The sequence below is a fragment of the Mauremys reevesii genome, linkage group 3, assembly GCF_016161935.1.
Source record: "Mauremys reevesii isolate NIE-2019 linkage group 3, ASM1616193v1, whole genome shotgun sequence".
NCBI lineage: Eukaryota > Metazoa > Chordata > Testudines > Geoemydidae > Mauremys > Mauremys reevesii.
In genome coordinates this window covers 197,505,850-197,523,051 of record NC_052625.1, presented here as the reverse complement: position 1 = coordinate 197,523,051, position 17,202 = coordinate 197,505,850, and the positions used below count along the sequence as shown (strand labels likewise).

The 17,202-nt window shown below is 43.8% G+C and overlaps 1 long non-coding RNA gene across 1 annotated transcript; it reads left to right on the top strand.

Annotated features, from left to right (window-relative positions):
- The first annotated feature begins 12,167 nt into the window (after window positions 1-12,167).
- On the top strand, window positions 12,168-16,077 carry LOC120401862. Its single transcript, XR_005596803.1, has 4 exons — window positions 12,168-12,254; window positions 13,402-13,489; window positions 14,816-14,939; window positions 15,864-16,077. It is a non-coding gene; the product is annotated as an uncharacterized LOC120401862 (long non-coding RNA).
- Window positions 16,078-17,202: the final 1,125 nt, after the last annotated feature.

Here is a 17,202-nt window from a genome sequence, read left to right as displayed (position 1 = left end):
GGTTACGTCAGGTGTCTCATGCTGGCTTGAGTTCTTTGGAACAACACCCATGAATTCCATCATTATCTGATACATTTTTTGTGTGAGCTTGTTCTGTTAGTCCAAAGGGTCTGTCATTATGCAGGTTGGCGTGATCAATGGCTGGTTGTTATTATGCAGCACCAGAGAACATTTTGCTAAAAATGTATTTTCATCTATTATTAGTATCACCATGCTTAGAGACCTCAATGTGGATCAGAGACCCATTGCTGTACGCACTGTGCATGTGCCTAGAAACAGATGGTCACTTTTCCAAATGGCTTAATCAGGCTATTAAACAATAATAGAATATCATTTATTTAAATATTTTTGGATGTTTTCTATATTTTCAAATATATTGATTTCAATTACAACACAGAATACAGAGTGTACAGTGCTCACTTTATATTTATTTTTATTACAAATATTTGCACTATAAAAACCAAAAGAAATAATATTTTTCAAGTCACCTAATACAAGTACTGTGGTGCAATCTCTTCATCATGAATGTGCAACTTACAAATGTAGAATTATGTAAAAAAATAACTGCTTTCAAAAATTTAACAATATTAAACTTTAGAGTCTACAAGTCAATTCAGTCCAACTTATTATTCAGCCAATCGCTGAATCAGACAAGTTTGATTACAATTTGCAGGAGATAATGCTGCCCGCTTCTTGTTTACAATATCACCTGAAAGTAAAAATAGGCATTCACATGGCACTGTTGTAGCCGATGTCGCAAGATATTTACATGACAGCTGAACTAAAGATTCATATGTCCCTTCATGCTTCAACCCACCATTCCAAATGACATGCATCATGCTGATGGGTTCTGCTCGATAATGATCCAAAACAGTGAGGACTGATGCATGTTCATTTTCATCATCTGAGTCAGATGCCACCAGCAGAAGGTTGACTTTCTTTTTTGGTAGTTTGGGTTCTGTAGTTTCCGCATCTGAGTGTTGCTCTTTTAAGACTTCTGAAAGCAGGCTCCACACCCCATCCCTCTCAGATTTTGGAAAATACTTCACATTCTTAAACCTTGGGTTGAGTGCTGTAGCTATCTTTAGAAATCTCATATTGGTACCATCTTTGCGTTTTGTCAAATCTGCAGTGAAAGTGTTCGTAAATCAAACAACATGTGCTGTGTCATCATCCGAGACTGCTATAACATGAAATATATGGCAGAATGCAGGTAAAACAGCAGGAGACATACAATTCTCCCCCAAGGAGTTCAGCCACAATTTTAATTAACACATTAATTTTTTAACGAGTGTCATGAGCATGGAAGCATGTCCTCTGGAATGGTGTCTGAAGCATGAAGGGGCATATGAATGTCAAGAATATCTGGCATGTCAATGTATTGCAACGCTGGCTACAAAAGTGCCAGGTGAAAGCCTGTTCTCACTTTCAGGTGACACTGTAAATAAGAAGTGGGCCACATTATCTCCTGCACATGTAAACAAACTTGTTTTGTCTTAGAGATTGACCGAACAAGAAGTAGGACTGAGTGGACTTGTAGGTTCTAAAGTTTTACATTGTTTATTTTTGAGAGTGCTAGGAACTGAGCCTGGGTTTTCTCAGTTCCCTCTAGTGACTGATCCATAAAACATCTCTCCTGGTTAATGGTGCAACAAAGGGCAACAAAGTGATCCTGGGAATGATTATCCCATGAGTCATTTGTACTCTGGTAGATCAAAGTATAAAAGAAAAGAGTCCCTAGGGAGGGGATAATGGAACCCTGGGCAGGAGCAGGACATGGTTTTGGAGAGGACAAGCCTTGCCAGACACACCTGACAGTTTTGTGTGGTGAAATTATCAAAAGGGTGGCTGAGCAGCACGTCATTGGTGTAACGTGTTGGGATTTCAGCAAAGCTCTTGCTGCACATCTTGTGAACTCTCACGCTGAAAGGGCCCAATCCTGCTCAGCTCACTCAAGTGATCCCCTGGGCACACTGGAAGACACTTGGAACAGGCCCACATCGGACAGGCTTTTGGGAGATCAGACGATTGATTGAAATAGCCGAGATATTTCCATGATGTAAACTTATTCTAGTCTTCTATGGAAAATCATTTGCCAGTTTTACCCGAATAGAACTATGCTGCCTTCAGTTAAGTTACTCCTGATTTACCCCAGTCACTGTAACAGAGAGCAACTCAAAGATAAAGAATCCACCATTAGATTTGTTACATTGATTAATTACCCTCATTGTTAAAAATTTGCACCGTGATTCCAGTCTGAATTTGTCTAGCGTCAACTTCAAGACATTGGATCTTGTCGTACCTTTGCCTGTTAGCTTGAAGAGCCCTTTATGAAATTTTTCTTCCCCATGTCAGTACTTAAAAACTGTGATCAAGTCACTCCATAACTTTCTCCTGATTGAGCTAACTAGATGAAGCTGCTACAGTCTATCACTCTGAGGCCTGGTTTCCAATTCTTTAATCATTCTCACGGCTCTTCTCTACACCCTCTCTGGTTTATCAACATGCTTCCTGAATTGTGGACAACAGAACTGGACACAATATTCCAGTATCAGTCTCACCAGGGCACTGTACAGAAGAATTTCACCTCCCAACTCCAACTCCCTACTCCTCTGTTCATACCTCAAAGGATCACATTAATCCTTCTGCCAAAAAATTGGACTGGGAGCTCAGGTACCATTGTTTGTCTATTGTGACCCTTAATTCTTTTTAGGATTAACTGCTTTCCAGTTATAAAGCTCCCCATTCTGTAGGTCTGGACTGCATTCCTTCTTGCTAGATGTATGGCCTTGCATTTGACTGTATTAAAATGCTTTTTTTTATTATTATTAGGCTCAGCTTACCGAGCAAACCAGATCACTCAGAATGACAATCCTGTCCTCAACATTATTTATCAATGCACCAAATCTTGTGTTGTTCACCAATTTTGTCAGCAGTTAAATAGATTTCTCTAGTAGATGATTTTAAACATCCTCGTTAGTTACGTATACACAGGCTCATCCTCATGCAAACACCATACTTCTTCTTTCCAGCTACAGAAAAATATTTATTGAACATTTCTGCCTTTTTCTGCATCAGTCTGAATTATTTTTCTGTCTCCAAGGAATAATGGGCCTGTACCATTGTTAGAATCTCGTTTATTCCTGAAGTACTTGAAATAACTCCTTGTCATCCTTGGCCTTGCCAGCTATGGAGTTTTCCCCAGTGTCTTAGCTTCCATTTTCATAGTTCTGCGCTTTATTACTTCTAATTTATATTGATTACTATCTACTCACCCCATTTCCCATTTGTTTTCCACGTTTTTTCTTAATTTCTAACTACATGCAACCAGATACAAGGGAGACAAACACTATCATAGAGACTTTGCTTTTGTTCTCCCTGGTGGATTTTCCTATGCTAAAATGAAAACACAGTGTGAATAACAGATTGTTTCCAGCTCCAAACCCTGCCCCAGTGTGCTGCTCCAGCAGCGTATGGGAGATTCCACACAACAAAGGGGAAGAATTCTCCCACGGCATGAGGAGGATATAACTACCATAACTGGTCTCCATTTTCTCTGAGGCCAGCACTGGCTTGGGGTGGTACTAGAGAAATTGCTGTGAGCTGCTATGTCTAAGGGTATGTCCACACTGTATGTACATAACCATGGCTGGCTCATGTCATTGATTCAGGCTTCTAGGACTCAGGTTGAGGGCCTGTTTAATTGCAGTGTAGACTTCTGGGCTCAAGCTGCAGACCTAACTCTGGGACCCTCCCACCTGGAAGGGTCCTCGAGCCTGGACTCCAGCCCCTGCCTCAATGTCTACACCACAATTAAACAGCCCCTCAGCCCAAGCCTGAGTCCACTGGCATGGGCCTGCCACAGGGTTTGATTGCAATACAGACACCACCTAAGAGGTCAAGTATCAGAGGGGTAGCCGTGTTAGTCTGGTTCTGTAAAAGCAGCAAAGAATCCTGCAGCACCTTATAGACTAACAGACGTTTTGGAGCATGAGCTTTCGCGGGTGAATACCCACTTCGAAGAAGTGCTGCTCATGCTCATGCTGCAAAACGTCTGTTTTGTCATCAAACAGATGACAAAGCTCATGCTGCAAAACGTCTGTTAACCTAAGAGGCAATCCCTGTAGGTCTGAGCACTATTGAAGTTTTGCACTGCTCCAGGCTGTGGATTTACCCACAGGCAGCCTGAGTAAAGCTGCTGTTAAGGAAGAGCAACCACTTGGGTGGTTCTAATATATGCTGGGGCTCCCCAGAATCTGAGAAGCACAGAAGTAGCTAAAAGCCTTTTTTCCTGCCTGTTCCTGGGCTGGGCCATGTGCAGCTCTACAGTTTTCGCCACCCCAAGCAGCGCGCCGAATTGCCGCCGCGGGCGGCGGGGGCAGTCCGTGTGCCCTTAGGGCGGCAGGCGCGTTTCTGAAGTGGCGGCAATTCGGCGTCAGCTTCTAAGTTTAGCTGAAGCCGCCGCGGACAGCTAAACATAGAAGCTGCCGCCGAATTGCCACCACCGCGGAAACGTGCCTGCCGCCTTAAGGGCACAGGGACTGCCCCCGTCCGCCCGCCCGCCTGCAGCCACAATTCGGTGCGCTGCTTGGGTGCAAAACAACAGGGACTGCCGCCCCTTGCAGAATGCCGCCCCAAGCACCAGCTTGGAATGCTGGTGCCTGGAGCCGGCCCTGGCCATGTGTGCTGAGCCTCCAAGAGCATTAAACAACAGCTTGGATGCAAAAAGAAGAGGAGGAAATATTTCTGTTCATGCTGCAATATCTCCTTTGTGGAATGCTGAGCTTACTTGAAACAGCCAACATCCACTAGAAAGCATCTTCTAGACTGTATATTATTCATGAGACAGCCTAGTATTGCAGGTACGCCCAAGACATATACATTGCGCTCTGTTGTCATGAGCCCAGGAGAATCCTGCACAAAGAAAATCTTAATTATCATTCAGCTGGACAGAGTAAAGAGGAGCTGTGATTCCATCACGAAGGGCACTGAATTGCCCATTCACTAAGACCCTGCCACATCAGCCCAATTACCTTGCGGGAGACAAAGTTATCAGCTACAGAACTGTTTTACATGGCTGAAGTTCTCTACACATTCAATGGTTCCCTCTGAAAAGTAAACAGAGTTCTGACACATGGTTCTTTGTGTTTTGCTGTTCCTCAGTCACAGGACAGACTGGAGAATTATTGCACACTTCTTACTTTTATTAGCCAAAATAGAATTGAAAGCAACTAAGAGATTACAAGAAGGAAAACAAAGGTGGTTTGATGCTCAGGTATATGAAATTTAGAACAACAAATTTATCAGGCGAAGTAACAATTTCCTAAGAAACAATCAATCAAATCCATCCATTCAAAGTCTTATCACAGTCTGTTATCTCAGCAATCTTAGTGATCAAATCAGTATCATACATTAATTTCCAAACATAGTATACAAAGAATGATTTAAACTATTCCAGCTTCTCTTTATTTTTCAACAGTACTGGCTGCTTTTAGGCAAATTTAACTATATAATGAAATGGTGGTAAAGATCTTTAGCTTACAAGCCAATTGAGAGTTTTGTCCTCTTCTTCTGCCAGAATCTTTCCATTTCTCTTGACCACAAAATCTGTATGATTTCTGGGCTAAACTCTGAAACATGCAGGTTTTTTCTCAGCTCTCTTTTGTTGTTGGTAAGTGCAGTTTCCTGTTACATATATTTCTAGACTTCAGCAGTCTTTATCATATATTGAGTTACTGCAGTTTCTAATTCAATTTTTTGAGTGAAATGCAAGTATATATCACACATTTTAGTCGTTTATATGGTTGCAATTCCGGTACATACTTTCAGAGAAGCTTTAAACTAACCAGTTTTCATTTGGGAAACAAAATACATGTATTTTTGCCACTTACCTATTGAAAGTGGCATGAAAGCAAATTCTCCAGCTCAGCCTCACAGTAGCCCCCCCTGGTTTCTTGATATAGATAGAACGCTCATTCAATAGTTCATTCACTTAGAGGATTATGACATTTGTGTGCTCTTTCTGGATTTTGCACCTATGAGACTTGAGCTGTTACTAGATGGGGGGTGCTCTCAGTGGCCAAGTGACATCAGGTGCTCTCTGTCTCTTTCATGCAGATATTTTAGTTTTTAGAAGCAACATTTTCAGTCAAACAGCCTGTCTATGCAGTTTTTGAGAGGTGGCATGGCTTAGCTTCTCTTCTTGTCAAAGTTGCTCAGGACCAATCAGAAAGTGACCCGTGCTTCTGGCAAAGATTGGAAATGTCCTGCCAGAACACAAGTTGTCCTTTCTCATCATCCAATGACAACATGAGACATCTCTTATGAGTTCTTCCAACTTTCTCTCTGCAGAATTCCGTGGTCTTTGTGAAGACATCATGTGTTATCCCCATTTGTGTAAGACACATTAGGCAGCAGCAGTTTGTGCAAAATGTGTTGTGACACACACTGAACACCTACTGGTTTAGGTCTATTCAGCAGTGTGCTTCTGCGGGCCTCTTCCCATTGGACTCTTTCCCACGATTTCTATGTAAAACACACAGCATGGTCTAAAATGCTGGCAATATTCTTTTTAGTGAGATTCACCTTGGCAATGAAACTTCCTCAGTCTCCAGAGCTCTGTGTCAGAAAGCTCAAGCTAGATTTTAATTTTCTATATAGTTTATAAAGTTATCCATTACACTGCCATATCAGGTAAGTGCTTGATCTACTATGTCTCTATTACGAAATTCTAGGAATAAAGCTTATAATGTAAAACAAACTGATAAAAGAGGAAGTTACTTCACAATTTAGGATGACTTTGCGGTTAGCTTAGTCAGTGACTGTTGCTTACACAATCCAACTCCTCTATGAACACAGCTAGCTGAGATGTATTAAGAAGTTTGGCCTAAGCTGTTACAAGGATTCTGGCCTATGCCTGGATATCTATGACATAATTAATAATAATAAATTCCATATTTTCTGTGTCATCATTATAGCTGATAAATCCTTGCTGGGAGGAAGTTACAATCTAGGGTGATACGCTATCCCAATGGGAGTTTTGTCAATAACTTTCATGGAGCCAGGATTACAACCTGAATATCTACACCCATTAAACATCATTAGCCTGGTACCAAACTGACTGAAGTGAAGGGAGAGAGTCCCATTGTCTTCAGTGGGCTTTGGAAAAGGCCCGTGGTCCACAGAGGAATTCAGAAAACAGCTCCCCGGAGAAGCAGCTTCTCACCAGACTGTGTGTGTGCAGGTTCTGTATCTCTTTTATACCCCATTAACCAATATTTAATGTATTTACTTCATTTTCCAATTTTATGCACCCACCCTACACAGAGAGGTAACAAATGGTGGTAAAATAACAAAATAACCATAATAACTGTTCATATGGTGCTGAAGGGCAGCATGGATGGAGCCACTCTGCAGAGAATGACTCCCTCAGAGCCGTATAGGTACCCGTGTGGAAGTCAATGGGGAGGGCTGTGTGGAGGAGGTGCTGGCAGTGAAGCAGTTGGCAGCATGGAGAGGGGCAGTATGAGCTGCACTGAGCAGGGCCTGGCATACAGCACAGAGGGCTCAGCACAGATGCCCCAGAGTGTTTTCCTGTAGTTCTTCGTTACAGTCATGAGACTGGAAATCTGGCTGCCATGTGCGGTGTATTGAAAACTGGGTTAAAATTACAAGCTGTACTTTGAAGTTTGTCTGACATATCCTGATCCTGCTTTCAGGCTGGCAGACTTGGAAGGAAACATGCAATCTGTGTCCTCATCAGTCAGTCTTCAGAGAGCCAGCTCAGAGTAAGGTGGGGTGTGTGGACCCCTCTGTTTTAGGGAACAGCCTGTGTTGTCTCTCTCAGTTTTGGGGTTCTTGTGTGTTATTGTTCTGAATGCTAAGAAATGAAATCGGGGTACGTTGCAACCTTCCAGCAAGAGTATTTTATGTTTTTTTAACTCACTTCTCCATTTGTGTGCCATGAACATAATCCCATGGAGCAATGACATGGGAGGTCATAGACCATACAGACAAGCTGTGCCAGAACCAACTCCTCTTGAAGCCAAGAAATGAAAAGGATTTGTAGCATGTACAAGAAATAGATTCAGATCAATTGATGTGAGTTCTTAGAAACACAAACAGCTTCAGAGACCAGGGTGACATACCTACCCATAGGGATTCAACATTCCATAGGGATAAGTGTGTTTTCATTCATTTGTATTGTTCTTTTCTTTAAAACAATGGATTTCTAAGAAGTAGGATAGAAACAGCATGTTAGAATATAGATATTCAGGCCAACCTGTAAAGGCCTGTACTTTAAGAACTTAGGTGTATTTTTATCACTTAGCTAGTTCCAGGGGTATAAAAACAAAGAATCAAAATCACAAGTCTGCCTGTGTATGGGCCTTCTCTCACTAGGATAGTCTGAGGCCTTGTTCTTAGACTAAGCAGCAGGGCCAGCCATAAACTGGGAAGCAAACGGTCACATCCTCACACCCCAAACCAGTCACACTGAAATCAGGTGCTATTGGACTGTTAGTACGACGATCCTGTCCTGTTAGTGCCCATCACCACCAGATAAAGAAACAGCTCTTAAGATGGTTAAAGAAAACTTAGTTTGAGAGCATCCTGTCTGGCAAGAAATCGCTTATCAATGGTTGTGGTTGTGAAACCCTCATTTCTATATTGTTCTATCTTTACAGCCCTCACTTTTCTATTGTTAGTCTGTCTGGTTCTCTAATTGTTTCTGTCTGCTGTATAATTAGTTTTGCTAGGTGTAAGTTAATTAGGGGAGTGGGGTATAATTGGTTAGAGAATTATGTTACAATGTGCTAGGATTGGCTAGATAAGATTTCAGTAACATGATTGGTTAAGGTATAGCTGAGAATATTACTATATGAACGGGGGTCAAACAGGAAGTAGGTAGGGAAAATTGGAATCGTGCTTGCTGGAAATTAACCCCAATAAACATTGCATTGTCTGCACTTCGGCCTTCTGGTCTTTTGCTGCTTGCTGTGTGCGTGACAAGAACCAGGGAAGTGGGAGTGTGGCGGGAAAGCCCTCTAACACAGCAACCACTCCCCACACACACATAGACATTCTGCCATGGCACACGTGCACTTGTCAGCATTGTGATTTCACAACAACTAGGTTTTATTAAAAGGGGACAAGCCAATCTCTTTCTGGGGGATAAAAGGCTCCCGTTTGGATTTCTCCAGATCACAAGGTTCTTTGCATCCCCAGGGATCAGTGTGCCTCACGCAGTTTTATCAGAAGGTTTCCGACTGGCTCTAATAAGCCCCTTTATCCCAACAGAAGTGTCCCCACTACTGGGGTTGTACTGGACCAGTAACTAGACCACTGGCGCTCTAGCAGCACAATTCTTATGTTTAGACAAATGCCGAGGAAATAAATCTCATGGTTCTTGTGATTCTAAATGATCACTGGTGTCCTGTCTCCGGTGTGTAGTTTGAAGTGTATCCAGACAGTGATTGATTTGCTGGATTTATAGGCACTCGGCTAAACACAAAAGTTGTACCATTCTAACTATACAGCTCTAGATATACGGGTACAACCCCTCTCACAACATCCCTGTAGGGCAGGTAAGCAAAGTGTCGGTCTAATTAAGCAGAGGGCTGCATCCCAGAATTCATTTTAACCCTTTAATTACCAAATTAAACCGTTGCACAAAGCAGATAAATAACAGATCAGAAATCAATGCACATCACAGACCTTCTGAGGTTCCCAACCCACTCCCTGCAGCCTGCCCTGTGACCATCTACAGGGAAAGCTGATGTCTTTGTGTAGCGAAAACATTTCATTGCCACAAAGCCGTCGCACAGACCTGAGTTTGCAATGTGCTATGGCAGCAAAAAGGCCACTGTAGTGCTTGGGCTCCCTACAGAGGGGCCTAGTGTCCTGGGCCGGGAGGTAATCGTCCCTCTCCACACATCCCTGGTGTCCTTCCAGAAGGAAGAGTGAGTTCCGTTCTGGACCGTGCCTTCTCTGACTAATACTGGGGAGTCTGGCGAGAGGTGAGAGATGAATGAGCAATGAGCAGAGTGCAGGGAAGGGGCTGAACTGGGTTTTAAATATGAGACTGTATGTTTCCCTTGTGAAGTCAAAAACATGCTTATTGCTACTTCTGCTTCAGAGTGCTTGCACTCAGCCCCCCTCACAGCACCAGCCATGCTGAGTACAGCGTGCCGGGGTCAGTGACATGACATGGGAACTTTTCACTCTCACAAAACGACGAGTATAGGGCACTGGCACTGAACACTTGCACTGTTTTCCCCAGAAGGTGGTGATTTTAATTGAGAGCTCATGCCTGAGGTAACAAAGGCCCAGAGACCACAGCTGCTGCTGGTGTCCCAACGTTCTCCCGGGCCCGGATGCCACTATCCCATTTACTGCAATGGTGCCTGTCAAAGTTATAGCCAAGTGGTGTGGGAAAGTGTTCCACCATGCAGGAAGAGATAAAGCTGCCATCCCTAGAAACCTACAGGAGAGGATTGGAGAGGTCCTCCATGGATGTTTCATCTACATCTCTCAGCGTGTAGCTGGCATGGTCAGCTGGGCAGTTGTGCACAACAACAGAGAACAGATAGAGACGTGCTCACCAAGATGCACACTCAGAAAACAGCGTTTCACAAATCCGTGCGGTTGTTGAGAGGGGAGGGGGCTCCCAGCCTCTGTGTCCCTAAGCAGTGGCGTTAAGAGTTGTGACCAGCACAGGCAGTGTCAGGAACTGCAAGAGGATGCAATGACTGGGGGATTAGATGGACAGGTCATCTCTGCTGCAAACCCCGTCCAAAGAGACATAAGATGAACAAGAAAAAGGCACTGCTTTAGGGGTAAGAGTGTCCAGATGAGGTTTGCTCCAGTGTAACTACAGAGTTATAATTGTACTGGTATAGTTATGTCAGGAGATTTTCCCCCATAAGCCACTAGCTAGCCCTGTTCTGATCCTGTAACTCAGCAGAGAAGTCCATCTATGTAACAGGCAGTGAAGTGTAAGTTTAAATAAATCTGAATATGTGTGTCAGCTCTTTGTTCTCTCAAAATCATGTTCTCTAATGCTTTCTTCCATTTGCTACATCTACCGCCTTCTTCTCAGAAGCTCTTGTCACTAGCTGTTATCACAAGCTCTCAAAGGAAAGAGGCAGAAGCCAGACCATCCTGCATGGTAATAAGAGGTTAGCATAGATGGGGTGCTGTACCCAAACCCTGGTCACAAGGTATGTCAGCACTGCAGTCAGAGGTGTGTATGCAGCCCATTTAGAGGTACCAGAGCTAGCTTTATTTAGCTAGCTGGAATAACAATATCAGTGAAGTTCTGGCAGCTCAGGCAGCAGCAAGTACTGTAAAAGTCCACACGGGCCCCTGGATATGTACTTGAGTTGCTCACCTGTGCTTCTGTGGCATTGCTGCTATTGGTTCCTCAGCTAGCTAGATCAAAGCTAGTCCGTGTGTGTGTCCATGTGCTACACACCTCTGATTTCAGGTAGACATATCCTGAGAGTGGGAGACTTGTGAAATTACACCCCAGGACAGGCGAGTGCCCAGGACCTAATGCCTTAGAGGAACGCTCAGAGACCAGTGAGGGGACAGAGGTGCAAGCAGCCCTGTATCTTGACATCCAGCATAGAACCTTTTGAGTTTTCCTAGGCAGTGTGTAAGTCCAATCACTTCTCCTTCTCTCCTACCTCAATCATGTGAATGAGACGAACCCTGAGAGGTGTTTAGCACCAGCAGGCACCATTGGATTCACCAGGCTTGGCACATCAACAATTTGTGTCTGTACTGTTGACTAGTATTGTTTACATGGAGTCATGTCAAGTTGGCCAAGCACCACACTGCAGGGAGGCTCCTGGGAAGTAGCCTGCAGAAGTAAGTTGCTGATCAGAGCTAAAGCAGTAGGTGTTCGTTATATGTCCCAAGACGTTTTGCACAAACCACAGTGGCCTAACATGTCTTACACAATCTGGGATGGCACAAGATGTTTTGCACAAAGACCATGGAATTTTCCACAGAAAGAGCTGCAAGAATTCCAACGTCCAAATTGTGGTTGGACATTTCAAATCTTCTCCAGAAGCAGGGGTCATCTTCTGATTGGCCCACAGCAGCTATGCCAAGAAGAAAACAAGCCCTTGGAAACTATATAAAACAGGCAGTTTTTGGCAAAGCATCACTCCCTGAAACTAAAATATCTGGACGAGAGAGACGGTGAACAGGACTGTCATCACCAGGCTACTGAGAGCACCCCCTGTCTGGTAACTACTATAGGCGCTTCTCTGATAATCACCCTGTTAATTCTTCCTTTAAAGTCCTGTCTAGGGAGACAGCTGTGAAATCCAGAAAGGGAAGAAGAACATAGTTGTCATAACCTCTTGAGTGAATGAACTACCTGAATGAAGTTTCTAGGTATCTCGAGAAACCACTTGGGGTTGTGTGAGGCTGAGCTGGAGAACACGCCTTCCTGCCAGTTGGAATGGAGAAGTAGCAAAACTACACATGTGATGTTTATTCCAAAGTTAAGTTGATTATTTAAAGCTACCTGAGTTAAAACCATCTACAGGGTAATTCCAGTTATCCAAATTCCCTTTATCCAGAAATCCTAGTTATCCAAATGCACAGTGTGTGTCCCCCTGCCACCCTGTGCTAGTTAATCTCCCACTGATTAACTAAGAGTAAGGCTGTGGGAACTTTGAATTGGGAGGATTTCTGGCTTTAGGGATTATGACTGCAAGAAAGGGAGTGGAGGGGAATGATGGAGAAGGTAGAGCAGGAGAGAAACACTGGTGTGGAGGAGAAAGAGAGAGAGAGAGAGAGAGAGAACATGCAAGAAAGAAACAGATGAAGGGGTTAAGGTGAGGACTGAAAGGAGAAGTGTTCAGGGAGAGAAAGGACAGGGAGAGACAGAGAAAAAGCAGGGCATGGGGGAGGGGAAGGAAAGGAGGCAGAGAAGAGGTTGGAAGAGGGTGGAGGAGAGAAACGGGGAAGGAAAGGCAGAGAGATGCAGGAAGACGGGGAGTAGCCAAATTGGACTGGAGCCTCCTTGGTGCTGCTTGAGCGCTTTCAAGCACTACCAGCCCTGGGCTCCGCAAGACCTGGTACAAATAGGTCAGCGCTGGGAAATATCATAAACATGATCATCTAACCACTGTTATTTCTGTGATTTCTGACTTCCTTTAAGTGCTGCGTTAAAGCCTATAAAGTATGTAAGTGTGCAATAATTCCTCACTCTGCAGATGCAGGTGAAATAAATGCTAACCTTGGGCATGATTCCAAAGAGATTGCAGAACTCATTTTAGAAATGTCCTCTGGATTAAAGCAATATTTCTACAGCTCAGCATGTCACTATCCCCAGTGTCTTAATGTCCTCTGTCTCCTCTCTATCTTGGTATCTTTTCTCGCCAGTGACTCTGAGTTCCCGGCCGACTTCCAGCCATGAAGATCCTTTACCTGCTCTCTGCTGTTGTCTTCTTGGTGCTCCTGACTGCCCCAGGTAAGATGTCAATGAAAACAAGCGATGATATAAAGGGGTATCTGGGAGCCATTACTCAGGTTGTCTAACACTTTTTACTAGAAAAATTATTCTAACTTTTTCTTATGATCTCTGGCTCCTGCCCCCAAGAAAAACCATTGGGATTTGACTGAATTATGACCAGTCAAAACAAAATCCACGTCCCCTCAGTGTTTTCCTCAGAATTTACTGAGGCTTGCTGTGTAAGCCACCCCACATTCTATCTGGATAGCATGTACTGTTCTTGTAACAGGCAATCCCAGAACTGAATGTCTGGATGCGATGCTAATAAATGAAGTCTAGCCAACCCCTTTCAGTCTACCCTTGGGTTTGGGAGATGGTGCATAGAGCTAGGAGCCAGGATACCGTGACTTAAATTGTAACTTCTGCTGCTCATTAGTGGTAATAATTCTGTGCCCTTCACAACCTGACATTTTAAAGTCAGGCCTTGTCCCACTGAGAGGTTACACAGCTAGGAACAGATCCCAGATCTCTAAAATGACAGCCTCTCATCTCTGTCTCTTAGCTCCACTGTGTCTCAAAACCTGCCGCAACAAGGGGCTTGGCTTTGTTTACAGAAATTATGTCATCTGGTGGTGACACAGTGTTTGCAGACATGACAATGAATCATTTAGGGGGTCAGTTTCTATCTGTTAGCTGTAGACAGCTTTGTGAAAGCACAACAAATGTTCTAAACTAATCAACAAGATTTGGCTGTGCACATTTGAACTTCATTTTTAAAATGAGAGTCCCCTCAGGTATAATCAAAAACTGGCAATTGCTCATGTGGAAACTATTCTTGAGTGAACCTTCCGAAGAAAATCTGAACAGAGTCTCTGAGACAGGCAGGATTTCAAACCAGAAGGGACTTTTTCAAGCCCTTCTCTTTCGATAAGTTGTAGTCACCCAACCCAGTCCTATGCCAGCTCACCCTACTTAACCAAATAGCATTGATGGTACTGCCTGGCCCATCACTGTCACAGCCAGAGAGAATCAAAACCTCACCCCCACCACAAAATCAGTTCCGTCCCTTAAAGGCATAAAGATGCCTGTGCTCTGAGCTATGGTTCTAAACTGCAGCTGGAGAGTCAGTGTCCCTGTTTAATTCTCTTCTTTCAGGTTGCCATTGAATGTGGGTAGAACTGCAACCATGGAAATAGTACTAAAACTCTGATAAACTTTCATACTGGAAGACAGTTGAGCTGACTTGGCCAGATCTTAGTGAATGGGAAATGCCTGATGTCCTGGAATCACAACTGTAATTTACCCTGCTCAGCAGAATGATAATTAAGACTCTTTCTTTGTTAGGATTCTCCCAGGCTAGAATTTCCCGAAGTAAATGTAGACGCCGTGGTGGTTCCTGTTACTTTAGGAGATGTCCCTCTAATTCTATATACATTACAAGATGCTGGATTGGCTCTTGCTGTCAAAGGTAAGAGACCCTGCAGTGTGAGCAGGAATGTTCATTACTTTCTTTCCTTTCAACACCTGACGAATCCCCTTCCGTCTTTAAAGCAGCTCGGCTCCTAGCCCTTTATTTTCCCCCTTTTGAAAACCAAGGGAGGGAATTATAAAAATCTTGTTCTGAATGAATGCGAATGGTTTAAGCAGGAAGGTCCCTCTGTGAAGTTAACTCGGCCACAGTGCAAATCTGCAGCCCGTCCTATTCCTGTTCTTTGTGACTGGACGTGCCATAAATTATACAAGCCACTCAGCTGGTCACATTAATGTTGCAGCAGGAACAGGTCCTAGAGAAACAGTTAGGAGGGTGAGAGACTTTCCCACCCACTAAAACACCAGAGAGGCCACTTGGGGAAGGAGATGTGATGCTGGGAGCTCCTTGGGCCTGCAGAGCGGGAAACAGGGATCTCGGCAGGGCTGCTCTCCTGGCCAACTCACTGAGCATGCCCAGAGATCGGCGCTATCACCAGGCAGGGCTGCTAGCATTGAACTGCCACCAGATCTGAGTCAGGCTTCAGGCAGAATTAGAGTTCCCCTGCATTCCTTCAGAGTTAGCGATCTATCACCTAAATAAGTCTCATTTTACCTTCAGTTGTAGACAAGGTGTGTTTGATAGAACAAGTGTACACGGATGTGTCGTGCTTTTCTGATGTATACTTGTTATAGACAGTGATTTCACCCATTTAGATACTTATAGCTATCTCCATTAAAACTCTCTAACTGAATGTTGCAGTAGCTACAATGGATTCCCTATGCTAAGGTTAATCAGGAATCTCTTCATTAACCAGTCAGTGACTGGGCAATTCCTCCTGTCCTTTGATTTGAAATCAAACATCATATTATTCCTGTTCTATGGGACAACATTAAAAAATCTGATTCTCTTTCCTTTGTACAGGCAATTTATCAACTGATTGTCTAGGCAGGATCTCTGGGAATCTGGCAGCCAGCCACTTGCTTCTAAAATCATCAGATCCTGCTTCAGCGGAACCCTGGAGTGCTGCTTATTTAGGCTGTAAAGAACCTTGTGAGCTGGAGAAATTCCAGAAAGGAGCCCTTGTATCACCATATCGTATTTTTTACTCTTCTTTTAATAAAAGCAAGCTGGCTTAAGATCATATTACTGAAGAGTGTGTGTGTGTGAGTCTGTGTGTGTGTGTGTGCTTGGGAGGCAAGGGGGCTGTTTCTCTTATTCTCCTTATGAAATCCAGTTTGTTTATCTTTTCAAATTTAAAAATAAAATGAAATACCCTCCATTTACTAGACCCGCTAAATCAACCGCCAATGGATTGATCTCAGAGCGTCGATCCCTGCCTTAGTGTAGACCTGCCCTTAGGCAGAGGCTGTCTTTTCTTGATTGTCTCCATTGTAGGAGTCACCAGATAGCAAGTGTGAAAAATCACAACACTTTTTTGGAGGGTGGGGGAAGGGAGGGATAGCTCATTGGCCTGCTAAAGCTAGGGTTGTGAGCTCAATCCTTGAGGGGACCACTTAAGGATCTGGGGCAAAATCAGTACTTGGTCCTCCTAGTAAAGGCAGGGGGCTGGACTCAATGACCCTTCAGGGTCCCTCCTAGTTCCAGGAGGTAGGTATATCTCCAATTATTATTATAAGGGAGCTTGTTGTATATATAAGACAAAGCTCCTAATATCAGGATGTGTGGTCACCCTAATTATATGTCACAAAAGTCCAGTAGGCTCAACTGAGATACATCAGGTTCCTATTTCAAGGCTTATGCTCAGTTAGAAGGAGCATCTTTCTGCTGGGGCTGTCATCTAGTGGTTGAGAGCCAGGAGTGCCAGTGAAAGACACTTTAGAAGTGTAATTAGAACATGGATTATGAGCCCTTGACTCTCTCATTTCCAGCTGGAAAGAGTTTATCAGCTCTCACATCCTCTAAGGGTGTGTCTACAATGGAGATGGAGGTGTCATTTCCAGGTTGTCTACACATACCTGTGCAAGCTCTGAATGAGCTGGTGCAACAAAAACAGAAGTGTAGCCATGGCAGAGCAAGTTGTGGAACTAGCTAATCACTCCCAGTATGGTCCCATCTGAAATTCAGATGCACTCTCAGGGTGGATAGTCAAAATGACACCTCTACTTCCAGTGTCGACATAGCCTTTAGTGTGCTTCCCTGTCTCCTGTTGCTGTAGCCACCAGAACGTGGCAGGAGTAGAAGTGTTCATGGGTAGCGAGGCCTAGCATTTTTGTACCTAGAAATACACACAGGAGAGGAC